This window comes from Acanthaster planci, linkage group LG14 (genome assembly GCF_054643075.1).
Source record: "Acanthaster planci isolate LZ-2023a linkage group LG14, COTS_SCS, whole genome shotgun sequence".
In the NCBI taxonomy this organism is placed as follows: Eukaryota; Metazoa; Echinodermata; class Asteroidea; order Valvatida; family Acanthasteridae; genus Acanthaster; species Acanthaster planci.
Genome location: NC_141790.1, coordinates 7516430 through 7544208, shown reverse-complemented (window position 1 = coordinate 7544208; position 27779 = coordinate 7516430). Strand labels below are relative to the sequence as shown.

At 40.5% G+C, this 27779-nt stretch overlaps 1 protein-coding gene across 8 annotated transcripts in view; it reads left to right on the top strand.

Moving 5' to 3' along the window:
* The window catches only part of LOC110988774 (guanylate cyclase soluble subunit beta-2-like), an 85940-nt gene that overhangs the window by 567 nt on the left and 57594 nt on the right, over positions 1 to 27779 (top strand). For 2 of the 8 annotated variants that reach the window (XM_087145661.1, XM_087145660.1), the window contains exons 1-3: positions 2523 to 2746; positions 3866 to 4436; positions 20958 to 21071. The gene's annotated coding sequence lies outside the window, so the exon portion shown is untranslated. Of the gene's footprint in view, positions 1 to 2520; positions 2747 to 3865; positions 4437 to 20957; positions 21072 to 27779 lie in introns of those variants that run through there. The other 6 variants (XM_087145665.1, XM_022252593.2, XM_087145664.1 and 3 more) reach the window with 4 other exon arrangements.

Here is a 27779-nt window from a genome sequence, read left to right as displayed (position 1 = left end):
GCTTTGGATGGTACAATACTATTTTATGATGGCATGCTTTACTTTAGTGCAGGCCTCCCCTTGCCTTAACTATACTTCAAAACTTGGCTTAAAACACTAACACTAAAGTGCGTTAAATCACAAAGTTGAAATTATTCATCAGAGTATCTTCTTCATAAATTTCGTTTCATGGCCTTTTTGCTCTCGGGTCCATAAAATGTAGAGTTAACCTCGCTTTCAATTTCATTATGGCCGATCCATGATACACTGGCTATTCCGCACGACTTCATTCCTTTACTATTGCTTGCTTTTACTCCTACAAATACTTGCACTTGCCCTTTACTCGACAAAAATAATGTGCCTATCGCGTTGGCTTTCAGTCTTAAAAGAGACATTTTTCTTTGACCCGGGGAGTTAATTGAAATGCACACCACAGCCGGTCTCTGTTTGTTACTGTCTTTTTTCCTGAAGAAAATGTGAGAAGCTTAAGAGGGCAACCACACTGATCAATGATGTGTACTCCAATCGGACAACTGTTTTTGCAGCAGGCCACTTGCAATTTTTTTCTTCGAGTTACTATCTCGCCATGGCAGAATACTATCTCGCCGCGGCGACTTAGTATCTCCGCCACGGCGACTTAGTATCTCGCCGCGACGAGTTATACGATCTTCTCCCGCGTGAAATCCTACCCTGACAGATATTTCAGTAGTTTCATAAATCCTATTTAGCATGTCGTGGTACTCGGATGTATAATCAGGGTGCAACGCAGTGAAATTAAGATTCAGTTTGCTTGAAACAAAGCTTGATCCAACCAAGCTTGATTTCCAACACAAAAGAAATCTCTTTTAGGGATATGAATTTCCATATTCGGAAGTGGTGTAGACTACTTTGACTCCCTGATAGACTGCCTGTTCAAAGGATTACGGTGCTTTTTCATTTATACTTAATCAAATTATTCTAATTTTGCATAAGCGCCACGAGGATACCCTGAAAAGAACCGGGCAAAAGAAAACAGCCAAAGAAATGACAATTAAAGTGAAATAGAACACAAGAATTTGTTCGAGAAAAAAAAAGAAATCCTCCCGCAGTTAAATATTATTGTTCTGCATATTTTTAGCCAATGTGTGTTGCGATTTCAGACCAATCCTCGATGTTGATATTGTAACATTAAAATTTTCTATGATGGAAACTAACCATGGACGTAAATCCCGGGGATGGGGGGGGGGCCAGGGTATATATCCCCCACTTTTGAATCATCCCCCACCTTCACTTTTGTGGAGAATTTTCGGTATTTCCCAACGACTAAAGTAATCGGTTTGAACCTCTCTGGCAGCGATTTTGACGGCTGAATACAACATACGCGTGTGTTATGTTAATGAAGGCGATTTTTGTGTCCGTGAAAGTGCAACGCGTGAACGCATCGCCTACGCAACGCAGCAAAAAAAATGTGCATATGGAAAGGGGCTTGGAAAATGTAGGAAGGAATACAATCTATTCATCATCTGAACGTGGAAATTCACACTACATAATAAGATTTCTTTTGTTGTATTTTGTGTTGGAAAACAAGCTTTGTTGAAATGTAATACCCCTTTTGTTCCAATTAGCAATCTAGACTAAATCAAATCTCACTGCATTTCACCTAAACAGACATTTGAAAACGATGACGCGCTGAATGGACTCATAAAACTATTGAAATATTCGCAGCGCGCGGCGGGATATCAATTTGACGACACGGCAAGATCTCATAACTCGCCGGGGAGAGATAGACAAGTTCAATCATTTAACTCGCCGCGGCGAGATGGCCAATCGCCACGGCGATAGTAACTCGACAGAAATTTGCGTTCTAGAGTAACGACGAACCAAATTAAAAGCAGATTTTGAATTAATTACGGCGAAAGTTCGACGTCTGAAACAATTAGGAACGACAAGGCGCGCTGGAAGGCGAAGATCGACACTTTAAGGCGCTCGGAACGACAGCAGAGCGACTTGGTTTCACACATCTCTCTTGCCATGAGCTAAACCAATGCAAATGTGTGTATTAAGTTCGTCTGTCTGAAACCAAAATTTAATTGGGTCGACCCGAGTCGCTCTTGATTCTAGTTGGTTCGGCGTGACCCTAGAATGCCCGTCTGAAACGTCTCCCGTAAAAGTGAGTTGTGATGATAATGAGAAAATATTGGTCAGCAGCGGGTCTTCTAAAGTAAACGGTGGCCGAGGGCATCGGCTGTTAAATTCCTACGACTAAAGATTTGCCGGATGAATCTTAATTCGGTTCGGAAGTGTGCCGTCACTTCAGTTTAAACCGCGCCCACGGCACGTAGAGTTACATGCAACCAGGGAACTAGAAGTTAACGCGCAAGTTGAGTGGTTATCTCCATAGTGGTGTTCATTCCTTGGAGGCTTGTATTCAGTGGTGCATGCGTGATGATTGAGTCACGAACCGACCGTAGCATATTATGTGCGTTTCACGCGCGCGACTTGCAAACAAAAAACCTGAATACGCAGCCGTTAAACGTGCGTATCCGTTGCACGTACACGATCGTTTAGTTGATTACGCCTGGCGTTTGGCTGTACTTATTTGATTGGTTGCCTGGTATTCGTGACATGATTGCATTCGCTGACAAGAAAACGAACTGGTCGTAGAGAGTCGGGCTCCGTGCTATATACTGACATGTCAACCAGCGGCATTCGTAGTGCTAGCCTGGGAAAAGGTCACAGGTGAGGCGTTGCGTGAAAACAACATTGAATACAACTTGGTTGAGAAACTGTGAGTTCACAATCTGAGTGCTCTGAAATTAAAAGTAATTTAATTACATTCCGGATGCGTACTTACAAGAGCGGTAGTCCATCACACATAAATGTATTTTTTATTGGTATCAATGTGCTGTTATCCGTTGTTGCCTTTTGTCCTCTCCGCACTTAAAGCCGTGTCCAAGTCAGGGATCCCAGACTGTTTGATACCTATAGCGCCCTCTTGTCTCTCTCAATCCCTCAATATTTACTGTGAAAGACTGCATAACAAAATAATTGAGCATGTTTTTGAGAAAAAGGAGAAAATGTTATTAAAATGTGCTGCATTCTGTTGACGTACTTCAACCTTGCATTGCGCAATCACCTTGATAATTTTGCCTTGCATTCGATCTTGACAACAGTGAATATTATTCTCGCCTTTTTGAAGTGAAAGTCAAGGTATTTGGAGTTTTTAGTGGGAAATAATTTGATTATGCCTCATAAAAGTAAATTTGAAATGTTAGGCTGGAATTATTATCCAATTAGTGTAGAGCTTGTTTTTCAAATAGCTATGGAAAGGTAGGCTTGCGTACTAGTAGGTTGTAATTTTTGAAATCATTTAATAATATCTGGGTGCTCTCCCTTTGGAAAATATATTTACTGAATTTAAAATACCATTCGATTTGTTGTCCATCTGATATCTTCCTTTTGATATTCACAACTTGTAACCGAAACGCTTATATAAGCCCAGCCTTGTTTGCATCACGGAAACCTAATCATTTTCATACACATGGATTTCGTTCCCCCCCCCACCCCCATCCCCACCCCCCCAAAAAATCCTGTATCATGTCGATACCTTCTTCTGCAGGGATGTGATACATTCTTGGTGACGAACTGTTGTTGTTGATACGATGGTCGCATGTAGATGCAGTTGGTGACCTAATTACTCGCACACTGGGGCAATGACCAGTGCTGAGGAGGCTGATCCCAGACTGGTGCTTGCGATCACTCTATGCCAATCTCTCCGTCAGTCAACCCGCTCGCACTACCCGTAACTTGATCCGCAATTAACCGGTAATGCGAAGCCAAAATTCTGCTGTCAGATTTTTCTTTCCTAGTATTTCTTTACCTATTTCATTCGTATCCTTTCTCATAGCTATACGTTTACCGGGAAACTCATCAAGCCCTCTGCTGAACCCGAGGGTATAAACGTGAATTACATCTGTGGTTGCCCCCCCCCCCCAGTCTTGGCCTAGGCCTATAGTCGGTCTTCTCTCTGCGAGACCCAGAGACGGCATCGGGAAGGTTCTAATTTGTCGGCATCGTCAGGGGGTGAGTGTGTCGGCGTTTGCAGAGCGAGGAATTGTCGGCGGAGCGATAGGAGCCAAGAGGCCCTAATGAAATGGCAATTATCGGCACTGCTCATCCAAGCATTGGAGTTACAGAAATTCCACGTTTCCTACTGGATCGCGAGTGCAGTTTGTGTCTTTGACGCTCGAGCAGTTACAGCAACGGTTTAAAGAGATTTTGCTGTGATCCATACTACTGTGTGCCCTGTGGTCATCTCAAAGGAGTGAGGCCTGCAACTTCACATTGAAAAATCCTCGAAGGTTGCCCCTTGATTTCGTACAGAACAGTATACCATAGTTCCAGCGATCCTCCAAACTGTGCCGGTTGTACTGTTCACGAGCGCCACGCTGTTCACTTCTTGACTGCGTCTGATTTTGGTAAGTCTGTCGCTGTTCTATCCTGTCTAATAAGTTGTCTTCCACATATAATTACCAAGTGTTAATGTTTTACATGTAACGCCTTTTAAAACGCCTTCCTGGTAACACTTTGTGAACGTGTTGTGGCTGTTTATAATCCAAAGCTAATTATATATAACAGGTTTGCCCTTACCCAACGTATATTAATAAGCACTGTATGCTCAGTGCTTGTCCGAGAGCTTGAGAAAAAACCTCACAAGCTTACTCGGGTGGGACTCGAACCCACGACCTCCTGCTTACTAGTGCAGATGTCTTAACCACTCGACCACCGAGCTTGCCGGAATCGGCTGGCCGGTCCGAGTCAAATGGAGCAGCGGGTACCGCAAACAATTTTCAAGATGTATTTTTTGCGTTGGGGAGATGTTAATTATATATAACAGGTTTGCCCTTACCCAACGTATATTAATAAGCACTGTATGCTCAGTGCTTGTCCGAGAGCTTGCGGAAAAACCTCACAAGCTTACTCGGGTGGGACTCGAACCCACGACCTCCTGCTTACTAGTGCAGATGTCTTAACCACTCGACCACCGAGCTTGCCGGAATCGGCTGGCCGGTCCGAGTCAAATGGAGCAGCGGGTACCGCAAACAATTTTCAAGATGTATTTTTGCGTTGGGGAGATGTTAATTATATATAAAAAACCCTGTTTATCGGGTGGTAACACTTTCTGGACATCAAAACATGTTCATTTCCAAACAGGTATTCAATTTTAAATGGTTACATACATGTATTTACAATAAACGCGAAGACGCGTTTATAATAGGCGTTGTTTTTTCATTTTCATTTTAAAACTTCAGATATAAACAAAGCTACACACGGGCTGTTTTGGAAATACAAAAGTAAAGTTAAAAAACTATCATCTAAAGATATGTATGACCAGACACCTGACAACAATAAATGAAACAGATAAGAAGAACACGAAAACAAAAAAACAAAAACCCCCCAAAAAATTTTAAAAATGGGCAAACACATATCAGGGTATTAACTCTATGTACCCATTTGATCGTATTGATGAGTATAATTGCATTGAGAAAAATGTTCGCTTTTAAGTTATTTCGTGTATATTTGAAATGAGTAATTACAGAAAATTTTGACATACTTGAGATGAGTTGCTTGATAAAACGCATATTGCGGTTATCGAGATGCCCAGCTCTGGCATCGTCGACGTAACTGAGAAATAAATGATGTTTTGCTCGTGGAAGCCTGTCAAAATAATCAAGCTCGATGTTTAAAAGCAATTTAATAAAAAAAATGAAATGTAATAAATGGTCATTTCAACATGCCCGTCCCTTCGTGAAAACTATGATTATATACAGTCTGTATCAAATAAAAGAAAGCAATTAATTTTCCCACCGTTTCCTTTAATTAAAGACCGAAGTGTTGCTGTATTTAAAGCAGTTTTATCTATGCTTTTACCGCAACATGCTCTTCAAAACTGGAACGGCAAAGAGAAAAACCCTTTTGTGTTGAGTGAAATCTGTTGTTCGGTGAAAACATGTGAGAGTATGTGAAATTGATCTTCGTTTTTGCTGTCAATAATAATGAGTCATAGGCCTACGCATGATAGACGGTGCAATGGATGTCATGCCCAATCCCCCAAACCGTAAAAGCTACATGTACTTAAAAACCAGACAATACAAAGCCAAAGGCAGACTTTCGGTGAATTCTAATAAACGACGGATAAAAGGATAATGATCAAGCCGTACTTTGTCTCTGGCGTTTATTAATTTCGTATTGAATTAGTGCAAAATTATGGCCATGTCCATCTTGGGAGAAGGCATGCTTTTGTCATGGATAAATCAATAAGAAGCGAATTCTGGTATTCCGCCGAAGTGCACAAAAAGTGTAAAGCTGGTAGAAAACAACTTCTATTGTTCGTCTCCATGCGTAAAATGTGACCAAGTGTTAGAATTTAATCAACCCCCCAAAATATAGGCACTTCATGTTTTGACTAATGTCAAGCGAGCAATTTGCTGCTCAAACAAATACTGCCCCGTTATTAATGTGGTAAAACTATGTCACATCTTATCCTTTTGAGTGTGTGGAGTGTTTCGTCCTGGGGAATGTGCATACGAAGGGACGACAATGTGAAGATTCTCCCAGTGGTGTACACTTTACCTACAAAGCTCTCGGGTTGCATGCTCCTATTTCTCGGGTAATATACTTGAGTAGTGCAATCACGTACAGCCGCTTATTTCTAGGCAGAATGCATACGTGCCCCGCACGGGGGCAACTCGATTTACAACGATTTCCGAGGGTCCACAGCAGCTACTTGGCGGGGTCCATTAGCACTTGCGTGGAGAGAAGGGACTCTTTCCTTCGACAACCACAAGGAATCTTCAACTCACTGCAAGTTACCGAGATTTATGAAGAGACGGTTACAGGAAAGGGATTAGTTCTCGCTCCTTTTTTTAAAAACATGCCGTGGAAAAATAAATTGGTAAAAGATTCAACTATATAACGACATTTGAGGGTCACATCCTTTTAATAATATTGAAAGTAGGAAAATGCATCCTTGCCGTTTAATTCTAAACTTGAACTGAACTTTGTATAAAATTCTCCGGAGAGCTCCTCACTGAGTATGTGGCTGCATTCATTCCGATAGGCCTATTCGAGCGGGAATCTCATGTACAATGTGTTTGTCTTCGAAGGGGAAAAATGAATCGAAAGCAACAGTCGTCCACTGTACTTATGACTAGCCCTGCTGTCATGCACTCACATCTTCAAAAATGTAAAAGAAAATTGAAAGACTGTGCAACAAGAATACTAGCCAGCTAACCTGGCTTCAAGGTTGTTTTTTAACATTTATTGTTCGTCCTATGCCTTTTCATTTTATTTTGAAATCTTTCAGCCCATTGCAAGGGTGGATCCAGGGGGCGGCCAACGGGGCCACGCCCCAGGCCTTTTTTTCCTTTCATAATAAGAGAAACGCGATTTCTGGAGTCGATTTAGTTTTGCTCCCTTCTGAAAGGGTTTTAAAAAGGCCATAGGAGGGTTGCATAAAAAACGTCCGAATTTTTGGCTCCCCAACAAGTTTGGGTCTCCCCAAACATTCGGTTCTAGATCCACCCTTTATCAATCGGAAATCGATTGGAGTGAATTTAGCGAAGCAGAAGATCGCCATGAATGAGCTGCAGCTCAAACGGAAAGTAGAATTGGTTCTAAGTCTTTGATCACAGGGGATCGCGGGGGTTGATGAGACGGTATGTACAGAACAGAACTCCCCAATAGGACAAGTAGCTGTTCCAAGCAGATGTAAACACTAAATGCGATTTGCACAACCTGACACGTTAATTTGCACAATCCGAGCCTGCACTGCGCATCCTAGCGCTTCCTTGCCTGCAGTTATTCGCCTATTCTCGCAAACTACAAGCAATGGGTGTGCATTGCTTTTCCCTGTACTGCATGGCGCCGCATTTAAAGAAGAAAGGCCCAGCGTAAACTGCCACCTAGAGCGCTTTTCAGACTTTTTTTCTCTCTTATTCTCCAATTTCCCTGAACATATTTCTCTCTTAGTCGTAGATCCGTCGGTATACTTGGAAGTAACGCTTCAATTTCCTGTACATGTAATTACTATTCTTCCGTTCTTCGACAATGAAGCATTCACTTGAATGTTTGCCAGGTTACCTAGTTTCGTTGTCACACCATCACCGGTTTCCAGCTGTTGTCTCGAATGTTTGATGTTTTGTCAGTCTTCGTTGAAAAATGAAATTAGTTTTTTTTCTCTCCTTCTTCTTCTTTTCCTTTTTTTCGATCTCGTAGAACTGTGTGAGTTGGCTAATGTAAAATTGTTGTTATTGAATGAATAAACTGAAATTAAAATTCACTAATAACAGGTAAAATAAACACGAAGGAAGTGTCGTAGGCCGATACTTTGTAAAAAAACGACGTTGTGTAATTCGCTCTGAACGAAGCTATTTGGGCCATCGAATTTATAAAAACTGTTGGATGACTTTGCTTTAAATGTAAAAGAAAACTACCTTTGATTACGTATGACGAATATGGGCAGGACGTCTCCTTATGCTCAGAGACTAATTAGCTTTTCCTCAACGGTTTTCTTCAACAAAACGTGCACTCCCTCCGTCGTTTCATCGTAACATTAAATTGTAACCAGATCCGGCGCCAATCTCAGCCCACCACTGCAGCTGCTCTATAGAGTAAACTCAAGATACAGTTCTCAGGAATATCATATTTGTCACGTGTCAAATACTGAAAGAAAATCAGGCTGCTCTGAACTTCAATTTGCGAGGCTGTGGGATAACGACTTGCTATGTAGCGATAATACCCGCGCCGTGTCTGACAAGTGAATGGAAGTGAAGCTGTCGTTTTGAGGAATAACGCTATCGGAAGGATTGCAAAGCGGGTCACTTAATTTGTCGCTACATCATTGCACGGCCTTTGGATGTTTGTTGCCATGGAGGCACATAAAGGTCTACTCCTAGGTTGACCAGTTCACAGAGCACGACAGGAAGTACCCCTGAAAAATTAAAGTTATCAATGAAGATAAAAAGACAACTATAATTACCTTCCCTGTATAAAACCAGATTCGACGGCTGAGTCAGCTCAAAAACAAGGTTGTCGTTTGAGGTAATGCGTTTTCCATTCTTAACTCTTTGGCTTGTAACTTGCAGTTTTGTTAAATCGCACTTGTCTTCTCTCTCGCCTTTGTATTTCTTTGTCATTTTGTATCCCGCACCTTTTTAGAAGTAATGTCCACCAGCTCTTTCGCTGTCCGCATAAAGGAGGCAGTTTTTGACGTGAAAAAGGAGTACACTTTTTTCAATCTCTCAAGTTCCTCTCCCTCGTTTCTCTTTTCAAAAGTGCTAAAGTCTGCGATTATTCTTCCCTCGTTGTCATCCACTACATCTGTTTCTCGTGAAGACTTGTTTGTGACGAATTAGTACTTGACGAGCTCAATGATATCCGTTAGTATATCCAGACTTGATGTCAGCTGCTATTGCCCACCGTTCCAATATTGATATAGGTTGGTTCTAATCTGCAGACATCATCGGAATGTTGCCAAGAATTTTGATACCTTCAACAAATGGGAAGTCTGTACTCTCAATCTTTACTTGAATATACCACTGTCCCAAAACCCAGTCGTCATCTATTAAGGGCTGTTCAACTTTTGTTGTAGGATATGAAGATTTGTAGAAAATTCCTTTAAATTAGTGTTTGTAAGTTAACCGGAACACATTCTGCAGGGGTCCACCCTGGGGCTGTTGCTTTCCTTAGGAGGGCACTCAATGGCTGAGTTCGGGTGGCTTGTTCCCGTATGTTCACGAACAGCTCGATTTGTTGTTCGTGGGTCGGCGGCTCGAACGCCGGGAACAAACAACCGGTTATCGCTGGTAGTTAGTGACAAGCAACATGCAACATGGTGGCGTCCCTCTAGGCTACGTTATTCGAGAGTTAATGCTTGGATGGGCTGAATTCTTTTTTATATAAACAGGAACATTCGTTTCTGTGTTACGGAAAATAATTAATGTTAATTTTGCAAAACTTCCCATTGTCTATGGCTTTGGAAGCCATCTCTCTACTTTTTGCAGCTGTTCAAAAATCAAAATCTCACGAGTTTTTCCGTGTGTTCCTGTAAAACCCTGACGAGGAGGTGGTGTGTGATCCTGTTCCGAGAACATTGTTCTTGAGTCGTGTTCCCGCCGTTCGAGCGCGAGAACAAGAAACCCGTGTCAAGAACAGGCCACCCGAACTCGACCAATGTATTTCAGTAACAGTTGAAACACTGACCAAGGCGGACTATCAAACGATTTTTTCCTTCGCTAATTTCTGATCGAAAGCACATCGAGGGGTTCAGGCCTCGGGTGGGGGACGTACCCCACGCCTTCTTGGTTATGCCATACACTACTGGAGATAGTAAACCTTACTTCGTGTGTTCTGTAGTTTGTGCTAATTGAAATGAACAAACCATCGTTAAGAGCATGAGTTGTATATTGTTAATCAAGCACCTGAATGCGTGGATTTTTACCAAGATTTTCCCGTCCTTGGTAGTCCGATTTCTTGTCTCAATAGTCTGACATTTGAATTGTTCATTTCTGTAACATTTCTATAGTCATTTCTTTTCTTTTCCCCTTGCAGTGTTAGTACTAAGAAGTCAGTCAGTTCCAACCCTGCCAACAACGAAAATGATAAATCTCCCCATGCTTTTCCGTACAGCTGTTTTGATATCCTAACTGTGCGTGCGCAGTCGAAGGGTTGTAATTGTTTATGTTGGGATAAGAATTCCACCGTAATGTGTGCACACTCAAACAGCACGCCTAAGGAATTAAAAAGTTCATGTTAATTTTTAGATGTGTGTTTTCTACTCAGTTGCTCGTCTGTGAAATGCATTTTCGTCATCCGTTTACATACGCACGGAAATTGAAGGTCGCATATTTGGTGATGATCTCCCACGCAAGATATATTTTCATTTTAACTATCTCCTGATTTCTCTGCAGTGTTGAAATCGTCCAAACCTGGTTGGAGTGCGAAGTTAAAAAAAAAGCCGACGCATTTTAATACCAGAAATAAGGTTTATTTGGATTTTCATACCACCGGAATTTAAAAAAAAAATTCGTAGTGACCCTGTTATTTTCCACTTAAAATCCGAGCAAATATCATGTGCATTTATCTAGCATCGTAGACCTCACATGATGTTCCATCGTCCATTGGCCATATTGATGTACAGATAATCATGTGAGCCCGCATATAGGCCTACTTGCTTGCCTTTGGGCACTTTTTGTTAAAGCGAGCACCGTGAATGTCGTTGTTTGCCCCATCTGTTAATAAGATGTGTGAATAGATCAAAAGATTAGGCGGATGTTGAAGAAGCTGGTGCGCTTTTGTGGCAAATTGTCTGTTATTAGTTTCATTTCAACAGGGTAAAGGCTTTAGGTATTAATCTGCTATTCATGTTAGACTACAATTAAACGTGTGGGAAACAAAAATAAAGACAATACAACCCGAAACGTTGACTCAAAAGGAACTTTATAATTAAAAGAGATACTAACACGATAATAGAGCCTCTATTATAGAGGTTACAAAAACTGTTTGTCTAGAGTACGTCTCGTATATTAGGAAAAAAGATAATGTTTTCACCTTATACACTTTGTATTCGTCCAGCAACAAAATACCCTTCGGTCGGGTTTGCCAAGTCCACACCAAAATGAGTTTGGTATTATGAGCAGTACATTACCTTTTTAGCATATTTTGAGAGAGAATGGTTTTTGAAGACAATTCATAAATACCTTGGACAGTTTCCCTTTCAACAACGTGCAACATGACTGTGTATTAATTAACATTTGATAATGCTCGCTGAGGTTTGATAATGCCCGCTGCATAAAACGCGATGGCACCTTTAAGGTGCCTTTCCATATGCGCGTTAACACTTGCGCCGAGTGTTGCATATCCGTGAGAATCATTGATCTACTGGATAGGACACGGCGCCCTCCATCTTGTGCACGCACGCGTTTCATCGATGAGGGTTTGAAAGTTTGAAGTACGATCATGACACCAGACCGGCGCGTGCGTGCGCACTTATGCTGCGCACGAGGAAATAATACTGGCTGAAGAGTTTGTTTCTCCAGATTCTCTCTCTCTTTAAAGGAAAATTGTTGAAAAATTGTTCGGACTTGCACAGCCGTTGGATGCCCTCAGTCCGGACTGTCGATAACTGTGCAGCTGATCTGAAACAAAAATCATACCGATCGCAATAGGCCTGACCAACAGTGACCAAAGTGAAAGTGATTTTTAATACATGTACTAAACTTGGCATAGGGCAGCGCGGACATCCGGGATTCTCGCAAAATGGCAGGTACCGCGCAGGTGAAAACAGCGACGATGGTGACGTACGCATACACCAGCCAGCCCAGGGATCGGATTACACAATTTTTCTCTCATGAGTACATACGTACGGAGGCATATAAGGGCCACTTGCAAAAAAATAATTTCGAGATGCTATCGCGGTGAGTTAGCTAAAACTAGCTGAACTCGCTGCATATTAAGACTCAGTCTGGAGACCAGACCCAATAATTCCGACTACTCTTCTTATCAAGGGTCCTGTATCACCCAACGTCCACGTGAACAACACTCCCCCAGATTTCCGGGAACAGTCGAACCATTCCGAACTTATCCTGTCTATATTAAATTCAGTTTAATATCAACACTTTTTCTTTAATGCTCCTCAAAACTGTAAAATTTGTCACAAAGATTACAATTGGTAGCCAAATGAAAGGGGAAAGGAAAAAGACCATTTGGGTGGTATCGTTAATATTCGCGCATTTCCGGCCTCGTCTGCACCAAGAAATTTGTGAACTGTCCGTGGTATACAGGCCCGCATATACCATCCACTACAAAATAGAATTAGGGTAAAACAAATTGGAACATGTTTTTGTTAAATTGATTGCATTTTAGTTTTAAATTTAATGTGTTTTAAGCGAATGTCATTTTTAAAAAGCTCGTATTTTTTCAAAAACCGAACAAAATCTTAAGGATCTCATTTCTTTTTTAGATTCCGAATTGAGCGAATTCTTAAAGAGTGAATGATTTTTTTTATATACGCAACGTAATCTCAAGGATTGAATGAATTTTTAAAGTTCGAAATTTATAATGTGAACATTTATGTCGAAATTCAGACATTTTCTTTACAACGTAACGGCTTATGTATTTTACGGAATTAAGAAATCATCTTAATTTAGAAACTCTCTGATCTGAGAAAGCATCCGAATTGAGAACGCATCCAAAGCCACGTATAAAAAGTATTCGATCTTTTAGACGGTACTCTGCGAAAGCCTCATAGTGCTCAAGTATTTTTTTTGAAAAAGTGAAGCATGTTTTTCCAAGATTGTTTCAACGAAGTTTTCACAAGTTGCCTTTTATTCGTGGTTGCTTATAAATTTGGATTTATGTTAATTTGGGTGCTTTCTCATTTAGGATGGCATGAAATTTTGTGTAAAATACGTGCACCATATAGCTGCTTCACGCAGAAAAAGTGTTCCCATTTCCGAAATACGTTCAGTCTGTTCTTTACAGAATTATTTATGTCAATCTGAAAAAAGTTTGGACTTTAAAAATTCGTTCCACTCTTGAAAAATTTTGGCTTTGTAAAAATTTATGTACTTTTAGAATTCCTTGGAATCTAGAAAATACGCTGCATCAATGAAAATTCATCCATTCTTTAAAACTTCATTCCAATCTAGAAAAAAATATATTAGATCCTTAAAATTTCGTTCTGCTTTTGAAAAATCTACTCCAAATTTCTAAAATACGAATTGTTTTAAATGACACTCGCTTTAAAACACGTTCAATTTAAAAAAAATACTTTCCAATTATCAAAGCGTGTTCCAATCTTTTCGACTCTAGCTCTGCTTCGTAATTGGGGAGTACTCTGATCGATATAACCCGGACAATTCACAAAATTCTTGGTACAGACGCCGCTGGAAATACCCGAATATTGCCAATATAATCCGAGTGGTCTTTTTCTTTTCCTTTTACTCATTTGGCTACCAATTTTATTCATTTTAATCTTTGAAACAAGTTTTACAATTTTGAGCAGCATTAAAGAAAAGGTGTTGACGTTAAACGGAATTTAGTATGGACAGAATAATTTCGGAATAGTTCGACTATTCCGGGGGAGTGTTGGTCACGTGGACATTGAGTGATACAGGACCCTTGATTAGAAGAGTAGTCAGAATCATTCGGTCTGGTATCCAGACAGAGTCTGAATATGCAGTGAGTTGAGCTAGTTTTCGCTAATGGAGATAATAACTCGCCGCGGCGAGATAGTAGGTCACCGCGGCGAGATAGTAGGTCGCCGCGGCGAAATATTAACTCGATTTTTTTTCTTTTTACGCTTCGGTACGTACGAACGCACTCGTTGATGCAGTTGTTTTCACCGGAGCGGTGTGGTTGATACCCTCAATTTTGTGAAACTCCCGGATGTCCGCGCTACCCCATTACGAGAATTTTATTTATTGGGTTTTGACAATACAACTGGTTGTCTTTGACAATACAACTAGTTGTCCAACAAAATGCATAGGCCTTAGCCTTTGCTCGGATCCCAGTCAAATTTCAGAACATACGTCGTCATTATTAGTATGATCTTTATTTGAAACTATTCAGTTTAGGTATTTGCTCTCAGTTTTTTCGTTGGCATGATATGTTTTGTTTGTTTTTATGCATAGAATTCTAAGAAACAAACACTGGATGATTGAGCCGTATTCACTCGGCAAATACAAATAATTTTGGAAGCCATGATGCCATGTTCGGAACCCTCACCGCTAGCTGTCCACGTTTTCCGAATCCTCTCCATGCGTAAGCGTACGCGTGTCCTATCCAGTCTTTATGATGGAAATCAATGGTCAGAATCTCTCCCGGGGCGATTTTGATGGCCGCACGCAATGCACACGTGTGTTATGTTAAGGAGGTCGATTTTGAACGTGACAGTGAGACGCATGAACGCATCGTGTACGCAACGCACATACATTATGGTACACAAGACAGTTTAATCCATTCCTAACGTTCAAGAGTCTGCGCGCACCGCGGCACTCAAAACTCGCCACGCACGCGCCAAGTCCATTTAAAGAGATGCTTCTGGACCACTTGCTCAAGGAATATACCATGAACAAGAGGGGGTGTTCAAAATCCATCGAAATTTATTGTCCATTGACTTTATTTGACTCTCTGACTAAAACGGTATTGATTGGATGAGAAAAAAACAATATGCTTAGTCGGTGTTAAACTAACGTTCAGGAGAATGAACGCTGATACTGCCCTCACCTTGCGGCTCGGGCATTAGTGGCGTCCATTCTCCTGAGCCGGTCTGAAACGCGTCTCCAAGACAGGCCAAGCACATCTTTATTCCCTTCATAATCGATGGAAACAATTTGTGTCACAGTAATTTGTGTCCATCATTGGACCAAATTTAGGTAGGAGCAATGGGGTAACATTTCACGTTAAAAGTTGCCGAATAGAGATAAGGTAGAAGACTCTTTGGCAAACAGTGATATCACGATGATTGTCACCACCCGTGTTGCTGTCGTCTTTAATTTGACATGGAATGGATTAAGCCAATTTTGTCCATAGAGCTTGTCTGTATATTTACTATCTACAGTGGTGTTTGTGGTGTAATGTTTTTGATCTTGGACCTTTGTCATTTTGACTGACGGGTCGGATTTCTTATTTTATTTTGTCTTATTTTGTGAAAGGCCTCTGATTACTCTAGATGTTGTTTAATAATGCGGTTTGTTTTTACGATAAAAGGCACTACAAACAGTTCGTTGTTTAGTCAATAGCGAAACGATGGTTTTAGTATATGAGAACAGCATTTAGACCCATTGGCGACTTTGGTTTTTACGGTTTTAAGAACACGCTATCTAAACAACCACGGTCATTTTTCTATTTTTATAAGCAGCTGCGGTCATCAGAGATAAGGAGTAACCTGGTTTTTTATCATCGTCCCTACCCTATAACTCTGTTTTTCCAAACTGAATTTGTAAAGAGCATATTTTTTTCTGATGATGTTCTGAGTAATCCAGTCAGCTAACAATTATTTGCGGAAGGCACGCTTTAGTAAAATGTGCATGCGCAATGTTGCGCGGTAATGCCCATGATGTGCTTCTCGCTGGACTTGCTGAGTTCTCTATAGGTTAGCTGGATGGCGTCATTGGCATATACGCAGTCTACACGTCACGAGAAACTACCTAGTAATAATTTAGAAGGCAGTGCAGCCTGTACACTTGCGCGGTGATCACGGGTGGCAAAGCAGTTTTCTGATTTCAAGGCGAAACGTAAGGCCGGTCAAGAAAATTTATTCCCATTCATAAATACCTTTCGAACAGGTTCTAAACCTACTATATATTTCCAACGATTTGGTGCAACAGTTTTAATTCATTTTTCAATACACCCCGCCATCATGTCATGGTATATTCTGCGCGAGAAGCCGAAAACGTCTCCTTATATCGAGATTAGTGCGCTCTTTGTACTGCGTTAGCTGGCGTACAGCCAGTCGGTTTAAGACCGACAACATTCCGGGCTCTCAAGTACGAAGCTGTTTTAGGGACATGAAGAAGAAAAACAACATTCTATCCTCCTTGAGCTAAGTCTTACATACGACTTATGATTTATAAGTTGGACGTACAAGATAAAAGTCGTTCGTACGACACACAAGTCGTACGTACGAGTTAGCTCAAGGAAGAGAGGTTTTTTTCACCATGTCCCCAATACAGCTTCATACTCGAACAATAAAATAGCTAAGCTGTCTTAGTATTTATAAATTAAAAATGGCTGTGACAAAGAATAATTATGAAGGAATGTATTTTGGTTAATGTTCCTTCTGCAATGCAAAATGGAAATTCACATAAAAGGTCAAAGCAATGTGATGAAACTCATCTTCAACTGGAAAGTCTGACACGGCGTGTTACCGTCAAATAAGCAGGTGATCGTTAGGTACTTAATCGCCGTAGTCACTAATATCATCCGGAAATTCAGTACGCCTGATGTAGCGGAGATCATCACACCAGTCTTTGGTCGCATTTTCTTCAGAGCACTGTATTTCTTCCGCCGATTAGCAATTAATTAAATAGTGCACGATATGTTTAATAAAACAGCCAGTCCCCTGGCAACTTCCAAATGGAAAGCCGTCTGCCAATAAATTACGTATTCTGTCTGATGACATATGTCATGGTTTAACGGATATTTAAAGCCCAAGGTTCAGCGCAGGTTGCTAATGCCTTCTGCCGTTCTGTGAAGAGACATTAGTGATACATGCATTTCATCACAATTGCTAACAACTTTTCATCAATACGTGTGGTATAAAGTTTCCTAATGATTTAACAGTATGATAAAAAGAAATAGAAGTTCATATTTTCCTGTGTTGTTTCCATTTCCATTTGTTTTCCCTAGCTCACTTAGTGTACGTCGCAAGGAAACATTTGCGTCAGTACTCCATGCGCTTGAGTTTTAAGTGACGCTTTTCCTTGCTTTTCCTTCGATACACTATGGTCATTGGCAGTGTATATCCTATACAGCTCATTGTTACCACCAAAGCAAGCAAACTTTCAAGTGAGAGTATTTACTTTCCTTTCCTTTCTACTCTAATCGGTGGTGCTCAATTCTCCATCACTCCAGCCATGGTGATGCAATTTAAGTCAGATTTACAAAGATAGCGACAAGCCAGTCCGTAAAATGGACACAAGCCAGCAGCATGCAACTCCATTAGTAACTGAACTGCTAGTTGTGGGACAGACCTACCTTTTTGGAAAACACAATATGACAATGAACGTGTAAAATGCATGCATTTTCACGAAATCGATCTTTTCTTTTTATATTCCAGGTTCTGATTCAGAACGATACGGGTTAATTGGCAAATCTCATAAAGGTTGTTCCATGGCAGTGGTTGCACAATGTACCTTTAATAAAAAGAGGCCCACACCATTTCTCCAAGTTAAATGATTTACACGGATGTTTGCTTGGGGTCTGGTAAATTGAATTTGGTAATCCCGTATAGTGGCGAGGCATGGATTTAGACATGATCTAGCGGAAGCATCAGACAAACGATAGCATCTCTCCCATCGGGCTTTGATTTATGTTTTCGTGTGTCTGACAGAAAGAGTGCATTCAATAATTGCATTGTGAATTTTCAGCGGCTGTTCTCTCGGAATTTTGACTCGCATGTGTAAAATTTCAGTGACTGGATAAAAGTGTTGTATATTGTTTAGGGCCCTCTCGGTAATTCTTACAATGACTCTTTCCAAAGAGGCCAACCTTTTTAACCAGGGGCTAAAGAACAGATCATCGTTCGAGGGTCTGTATTAAGTATCCTTCAAGTGTACGTGAGAGTTGGGGACTCTACATGCTTTTGTTATCTAAAATGCTGATCCTATATTTCTCACAGACTGTTTTACCAAAATGATAGCTAATTTGCCCCTCATTGGATGTTCCTTGGTCTCAGTTTCGGTTAAGGAAGACTTGAGACGGTTATCAAGGTAGAACATCCTGAGAAGGCATGTGTTAACGACTCGAAAGGTCTGTACGTGGCGCACAGCCTCACGTCAGTTGTAGAGATGCAATCCTTCCGCGACAGCAGATAGCCCGGCAAACCGTATCTTTTTCGCTGATGACGTCATCACTTGAGGCTGTTTTGTTATACTTAATGTGGAGAAGACCCATGAACAACTTCCGTACGGAACTGGTGCGTATGACGTTTCAGTTTTGCATTTGCATTGTTACACGACCAAATTGTATTCCCCAAAACAAAAAAATAATTGATGTGTTGTTTGTTCGGATAGCAATGCCGTCGTGTGCCTGGAAGGATGACGTACATGCTTACGCCCTTTTGCTGGGAAGCATAATTACGAAAAAACCTTTTCCTGGCAAAAGGACGTATGTCTGCACCTGTTTTATTTTAATGAAATATGAAGATATTTTTTCAAAAAGTTTTGAACAATTTCCCAAGTCGTTTGATAAGTTGTTCAAAGGTTGCTTTTTACACAGCCTGTGTTGATTTTGTAGTAGATTTATCCGTTTTTACTAAAATAATACGCCTTTTTTGCCGGGAACTTTTTGCTGTGATCATGCTTCCCGGCAAAAGGGCGCAAGCGTGCTTCCGACCTTTTGCCGGGCACATGACGCCTTGGACTTAAATTTGGGATGAACACATTTTGTTTGTGAAGAAATCAGCGACACAGATGTTGCTACATCGCTGAGTCATGCTGAGTACTATAGAGTTTTGAAACCGTATAAACGTACCCGTGTACGTGTTGTGTCATGCGGATACGCGTACGAACACCAACAAATTTACTTGGATGCCGAGAATTGTCTAATGACACGCGCACGTAACCCGCGCCATTTTTTTTTGCCATTGCCGTGTTAACAGTGCAGAGCCCAAGCAATATGGAAGGAAGTCTACATTTCGGACACGACAGCGCATCCAAGATATTGAATCGCGTATAGTGCATTTATGACTTACATATCAACAATATAGAAGTGCGAGAAGATATTACGTGATGAAGACAGAAAAAAGGATGCATTCCTCCCTTTATAAGCTATCAAACTATCGAATGTCAGGGTGATCTGATAAACAGGTAAGGAGATACTACCAGTTAAAACGAAGAAACGAGTAAGCAAAGCTTACATTGAAATGTTGCGGGTTCGCTTTGATAGTATGCATTTAATGCTGCACGGTTTCGGGACTGGTGAGTGCAGGCGTATCATAAACTTAAAGAAGCCCGGCTGGGTCTTCCGATATGTTTTCAAGTGCGCACTTATCCGAGGTGGCGCCACGTACTGGCCTATCGGGGTACTACCCTGTTGCTGGAAGAGGCGTACAGAGTTCGTGTAAACCATCTGCGTTTGTCGCGTCCGAGGTGTCACCGCAGCAAATGGCTTCTATGTGGCCACCTGATTCATCATCAAGGTCTGAGCTCAAGGCAAGTAGCGCTGTTATTTGTCAACAAGGAATCAACACCAGGGCTTCGTTTATGAGACTAATGATCCGGCCCGAGGGTATCAATTTCACGTCAGCCTGAAACTGGGGAAATTGTTGATCCATATCGGGGCCAAGAATGACCACTCGAAAGCTGTTCCGCGTAGGGTTTCAGACTGTCTAACGCGGGTTTGGCCACCAAATGCAAACCGCATTTAGCTGTTGCTGCGACTGAAACGTGATGATTTCCACGAGCGAATGTGTTACAATGACTCAAATCGTTTCTGGTTTTTGTCACAGATCAAGAAAAAGTGAAAGAAATAAGAAAACAAATCGAGACGTGCAAATACATGAAACACAGGGAGCAGTCAATAACAATAGAAAAGAAAAGACTGCTTAGCCACTCGATCAATTTGAATGGACAAACTTGCAAAAAAGAAGTAAAAGAACATGCGTTCAGTGTTGTAATAAATTTAAATTTCATCAAATTAGAGTCGTCCCTGAATTTTTGTTCAATCGATTCCCGGGATTTATCGGCAAACCAAGTGTTATTCAATTTTGCTGTTTCAATAAAAAATGTCCTTGATTGTTGAATTGCTACAATAAGTGCTGTTGGGGTTGGGACTTTATTATATTGGATCATGCTCCTTGTTTTCTTTCAAGGAATACTCCCTTGATGCCGTGGAATCGGCAAGATGCGACTTGGCATGAAAACGGATCACGTGAATATAAGCTGGATGTGAATTTCAACGAGAAACCTTTCAAATCAGGCCCACTCCCAATCTTTAGTCCTTTTCAACTTCACATCTAGGATAGACTCAGTCCAGAATCACATCATGGGATGTCCTATAGACCCTATGGGTTCTGGGTCGATTTTAAGTCACTATCTGACGGGGGCTTTAAAACGATGTCAAGGTTCATCGTGGTATTCACCGCCAGCTAACAACCGGCTCCTGTCCTTTCCGACTGCAGTATTACACTATGCCCATTCCCAGAGTTACACTGGACAGATTGTTGTAAAAGACAAGACGAGGATTTTTCGTCAAGCCTTTTTTGTCTCTTCCAGTTACAGTGAGGGGAGCACTATACTTAAATTAGTCAGAGTGACCATAGATTCTACCAAGGTTTCACTTGAAGCGTCCACTTGCATTGTACGACTATCAATCTGCTTCAGAGTCGGGTAAGTTTGAATGATAAATTATTTGTATATTTCACCTTCCATTCGATTGAATATTCAAATATTCTTCCATGCAAATTGTTCACATATAGAATTCGTTGTCACCATTACATTTTTGTCACGTGGAAAGTAATTAGAAGCGTTTTGAGAAGATAGAAGTATCAATTATTAAGTTGCTGATGCAACCGGCTGTAAAGGCAGGAAGCAGGAGCGGAGGTAATTTTTGGCCTTATTGTTGGGTCTGTCGATTAGAAGCCAGTAATTTTATCATAACACCTTGAAACAGTGTTTTAGAATAGGCTTACTTTTTTCCCAATAAAATGATCACTGTTTCCCAATTTTTTCGATTTCAAAAATAAATATTTGGATGCTATGTTGAATCGGGTATTCAGTGACCACTTGTTGCATTTAGAATGACTGAAGTTGACTGTTAAATGTTTGAGTCATGTTAAAAGCACCAGCATTTCAAAGTAACAGTAATCAATTCGGAATTAATAGACGTTGGTTACATGCTGTCTAATCAAGTATGCATCACTTACAACTGCAACTCATCCACAAACCTGTCAGATTTCTATTAACTATATTCACCCTTGTCAAATGCAGGATGAAGGCAGATTTTCCAGTTCAGCAGTTTGGGCGATTAGTTTGACGGTTCATTTACTTTTTAGCCTCGTGTATAGGCTTCAGTTTTAAACGTTTCATTGTGCGACACAGCACAATGACGAAGAAAACGTAACAAAATCACTCTGTGCCTGTCACATCCAATTAAACGTGTTCCCTGGTTACCCTGGTAACCTCCACCGCTCATTAGTCGTGTCAAGGACTAATGGTGAGAAGGACGGAAAGGATGTTTGCAGTTGCAAGAACAGATCCGCTGTTTGGTTGGAATTGACAGAGAAATTTTGTTTACTCTTCACCCAACATTACAAGGTTTAGAGTTTTAATTAAAGGTTTCTCCATGAAATTTGTGCCATTAAAGTTGGGTTTGTTTGATGTCTTCCCATTGATGGGTGTTCCCAGTTTGGCAATTAATTTTGTCTGCCCTCTTCATCAGTCGGTTTTCTGTTGAAACTGTTACCTGCTTTATGAGCCTCTGTTTTGACGATCATGTATTCCAGCGCATCCCGGGTGAAACCACGTTCTACTTACAAGTGTCGAAAACGTTTTCATTTGAAGAGAATGGAGTGCGGTGCGTGCCTTTGACTATAAAGGCGGTACGGGAACTATAGGCAAATGGTTTGATTGTCAATAGGGGAGCAGCCTTGTACCATTTCAACCTCGGCAAACATTTCCTTGGTTTAATTAAGCTACAAATGGCAGCAGCTGTATACCATTTGAACCTTGGCAAACATGGAGTCGATTTAACTAAACTACATGTACAAATGACAGATTGAAGTTTGCTACACCTTGTCCCACTTTCAGGACACTCACCGTGCGCAGCATCATTCGTGCAAATATTTGCTGGGCGGGGCAGGGGCACTTGGTGCCAAAATATTGGGGGGACATTCAACAGGTTTGAGCGGGGGGATGAGCACAGGCCGCTATAACAGAAGGGAGCGTTGTACCTCCCCGAGCTCTCTGTATTACGCCACCGGGAATACATATACTTGGTCAATATCCGCCTATTTAATACCGACATTCCTTGTCAGTCAGGAATAACGTTTATAAATTTTCTCACCGGACATCCCACCCATGCGTTTCCTGGTTGCCTTGAAATAACAACCATACCACCGTTTGATCACCGATATACGCACAGGCACATTTTGGGTCGTATAGACTTAGTCGTCTGCACTGCATCTCTAGCACACTTTAGAGTTTAGTGGTTATCAATGATCTCCACTTAACTAACATCTCCCCTTGCCTTCGTTGTTCTTAACCTTTGGTGAGTTTTGTTGGAATGAGATTTGAAACCTAGTCTCATAGCTGAGATTTCACTTACGTGAGCTCCCGACACGACGATTCTGTGTCTTGGTCAAACTGATGGTGTTACTGCTCTTGATTGCCTCATGACCTAATTGAACTTTAGTCCCTTGAGCTTTGACAAAAGGATGGACTGGTACACGGATGAGCTTTATTCGAATCTCACGCGAGCATGCATTATATTTATAGTTTTCTTCAGAGCCTTTTTTCGCCATCGATGAGGTCGTCTTCACGGTACGGAAATTAACTTGCTCCCACCTTGAAAACTGATTCCGTCGTCTTCCCTCGAAGGATTTCTTCCGTCACCGTGTTATAAGAAATTTACTGTCCATGTTGTCTTTGGCTAGAAAAACCTTGAAACGATTACAGTTTATCAAAGAACACATAAAGGCAAGTAACAATTACGTTAAAATTCTGTCACCCTCAGGAGTGTCTGAGCCAAGCTTTGCTGAAGTTTGCTCCCGTGCATCGAGCATTCGATAACTCCATAAGCCCAAACAAAAGCCACCAACCGAATGCATTTTATTTTTCACATGTTTGGAATGTCTGGTATATTTCAGGTTTATGAATTATGAAGTCCCCCATTGTAGTCCATTTCGGATCAATCACGGGCATTAATCCCCGCTGGATGGGGAGTATCCCCCCACACTTTCTGACCAGGGGATGGGCTATTGAATCTTCCCGGTCCTTTTCTTTAGGAGAAACAAATCAGGCGAAGGAGTGTGAAAGATGTCTTCGACTTCCCCAAAACAAAAATGTATTCAGTAGCAAGTAAAAAGCCATCAATATGCCGTTGTGATGTGAGATTCTGCAGGAATGTAATACATGTTACAGACGCGTACATTTGCCATGGCCAAGCAAGTGATTCCCCCACAATTCCCCATCCCCCATCCCCTTATATCCGGAACAAATTGACGCCTCTGAGGCTCAATTACCGATGTTTCTCGAGCATCATTAGTAGGCTCCCTATGAGCATCAAACCATTTCAAACCGCGCAGAAACCGCCCAGAATTATACCAAGTGTAGAAGCCCAGACAGTATACCAAGTTTTAATAACAGTAATGCCGGGGTAAATGTGGTTTTGGGGACATACTTTACCGTAATCAAGAAATCTGGGGTAGATATTGGATATTAGGGAGACGGTTCAGAGTCTAAACCTAACGCTTTTGTAACCAGAAGAAGACAGTTCTTTTCGTTCTTGTCAGACAGTTTGCAAAATTGGGTTGGTAGGTTTCATCGTGTTAAGATGGATGCAAGGGCGTCAAAGTTTGTAAGCAAGTCTATGGAATTGTTGTCCTATTTTAAAGGTAGTGTACACCATTGGTAAAATCCCCCAAATCGGACTACCGTATACTCCTGAAATATCTCATTTGAAAGAAACTACATGACAGCCTCAATCAGTTTGTAAAATATTTCCGCCCAGAATGCCGTAGTTTTCGAGAAAAAATTTGTTGTCCTTCTTTACGATGGTCAGCCGACCATCGTACAAGACTTCATTTCACTTTGCATAGTACATTCTTTAACAGACGCCAATTTTCTTGTGTGTAGTGTTTGCAGATGTTGTGGGAGTCTCCATTAATAAACGGGTAAACCCAAAAGCAGCTTAAAATATAGAGTACCGAAGTAAATACGTCACGCGCACAATTATTAGTGTGCGGAAAGCATTAGCGCGAGAACCTGCGCGTGAATCAACACCCACGCACTCCTTTTGTTTGTACCCATTGATATCCATTATAGACAATGGAGATCAATGTTTGTACCGTACTTTCTGGTTCAAAATGACGTCACACTTCTGTACCCTATATCAACAAAAATTTACAAAAAGCATTGTAAAAGGAAAATATAGGAAGCTGAGTGCAAGGTGTAAAGTGGAAAATTAATTAGGTCACTGTGAAGTTAAATTTTATTTAAGGAAAGGGTTTTCTTAACGCGAAAACTCCGAACAGAATGGTGAAAGGGATTTTCGTCAATAAAAAGTACTATTTCCACACTATAAACCTCCCTTGACTCAAGACGTATTTTCTTCTTTGCTTATATATGTAATTATTACTGAATCAACTATAAGAATGGAGTTTTTAGACTTTTGTCGACGTGTAAACTGACGTGAAAGTGTGGTCATTAGACACGATGGTGCGCGAACGTGCGTTATTATATAGAAGTGCATTACTCCAAGTGAATTTGGGACGCTAGTATTTTGCCTCCATCTGGGACATGAAACTTTAAGGAGCAATACCTCCCTAATATATGTCTCCTGAAGGTTAAATCACTATCAGTGTCTCCGTATGCATGCTTTTAGTAGAATAGTAAACAGTGTAACTTCCTACAAATTGCTTTCCCAATGATTTGAATAGTTTAATAATTTAATTCTTTGGGCAAAAAAAGCTCACTTAAGTTAATGAATTGTACAAATGCTGAAGTTAAGCTCTCAGCGTGTTTTTAATTTGGCATGATTGAAAATGATTGCCCCATTAAAAAATGATGGTTTCTTCCCACGGAGGTATATTAATAAAATCTGGACTTGCAACGCCTTTGTATGAAAAAGAAGCCAACCAGCGGCCTTTTTACCGAGCCAAATAGGCCTACAAATGGGTGGGTTGGCTCCCTTCTACTGACGTCAGGAAGAACAAAGGCGGGCATTGCCAGGAAAGCTTTGTATTCGGCTTGGTAAAATGGCTGCAAGTGGATTCAATGACTCTATAAGCTGATTATTGGGCATTGTGAGTCCAGGTTTTATTATACACGTCCGTGTTTCTTCCTAGGATGACATCGCGGTTTGCTTATGAATGTGGGATATACTCATTAGCATAAAGACCACGCGGCAGCAAAACACCGTGTTAAATAGTAAAACAAACTAAAATTAAGGTTGACATGGAAACGATGGTGTATTTTTTTGCAGCTACCCTTTATGGGATATTAATAAACGTATTGCAAGCATTTGCAGTTAAATATTGAATGAAATGTTAATTGGCGGAATCTACTTACTGCTATGAGTACAAAGAAGCAGCATAGACAGTAACGTGTACCTTCTGTCGGGCACCAGCTGGGTGCTTTAATACTTCAACCGATCACTATTTTGGCACTGTTGTTCCAACACTGGAAATAGGACGATGCGGCGAGGTTATAGTACTTTATACGCTAGTCCGATTTAATGGTCATTTATCGTGCCGCCGTTCAAATCTTCTGAACCATCCATCAATGCTACAAGCGAAGGTCAGACAATTAGCAAAAATCGAGGGGGAAACACAACTTTTAGAAGCAAGTACTTACGGAGCAGCTCGATCAAGAAACATTGCCTTGGTGCTTGCATTGCGTTATTTGTTCGAACAGGGAAACTTTTCCGTCATGAAAAAGATAACCGTTAGTACGGGTATTCAGTTGGACTTAGAAAATGCCCCGGTGCAAATATATCCCACAGATTGAACCAGGAAAGTACTAGTAAAGCAAAAGCTTGCTGCGAGCAGGTAGTTTCAGGGAAACCTAACACCCTCTCCAAAATCTCTGGAACCTATTTCTCCAGGCCGACTATAATTACTTTATGGAGGAGGCGGAAAAGTTAGGCCATTCTCGTGTGTTTTTCTATAAATTTACACCAGAAACCGTTTGATAACAGTTGATATAGGCAACTTCCTGGATCAGTGGCGTCTCAATTGCTCTTGCCAAAGGGAGTGGAATTTTTGTAAAAACGACTTTTTTCATCTGTAAGGGAATGGTTACACCCACGTTGAGTAGAGTACAAAGTACCGTTTCTCAAATCCTTTACCTCCCCCCGATACGCATCCTGGATGAGCAGGCATAGGTCTAATTATCGCTGAGGACGCAGCCTTTAAACTGGTTTCTAAACCGAATTTCTGTCCGTACACTGCAAGCAACACAAACAGTTGAACGCTGGCACTTCAGGTTTTCACCTGTTGAAAAATGCCATTATTTACTGGAGTTATTATTCTGGTCGAAGATAATTTATAACACGCCCAATTTTTGTTTAACTCAAAGACATCAGCAATACAGAAACTTGAAAAACTCTGTCGGCATTGCTTCAAGTTTCTGTATTTTCAGTTCTGACAAGCCGTGTGACTACCGTGTTTGGCACTATTAACAATGTGCCCCTAATCGACTGACCTCTGACTTGCCAGTGATCGATGATTACGACGTTTCATGAATGTTTACGCATTCACTAGCAGCCCCTCATCCATGTAACCGCAAATGAAGTCAATTGATTGATTGATTTGAGAAGCAAAGAAATCAGAATCCTGGTTACATTTATAATATAATATAATATAATATAATATAATATAATATAATATAATATAATATAATATAATATAATATAATATAATATAATATAATATAATATAATATAATATAATATAATATAATATAATATAATATAATATAATATAATATAATATAATATAATATAATATAATATAATATAATATAATATAATATAATATAATATAATATAATATAATATAATATAATATAATATAATATAATATAATATAATATAATATAATATAATATAATATAATATAATATAATATAATATAATATTATATAATATATAATATAATATAATATAATATAATATAATATAATATAATATAATATAATATAATATAATATAATAATGTGGATGTCATTAATATGACTTCAGAATCTGAATAATTGTAACTGGTGCTTTCCTAGTTATGTGCAGGCATTCTTTTTTCACCACGTTATTAGAGTTTCAGACGATTGTGTGAATTTATAGATGGCACTGAACTGAATCCGCTTGCACAGAAGAAGGTACTC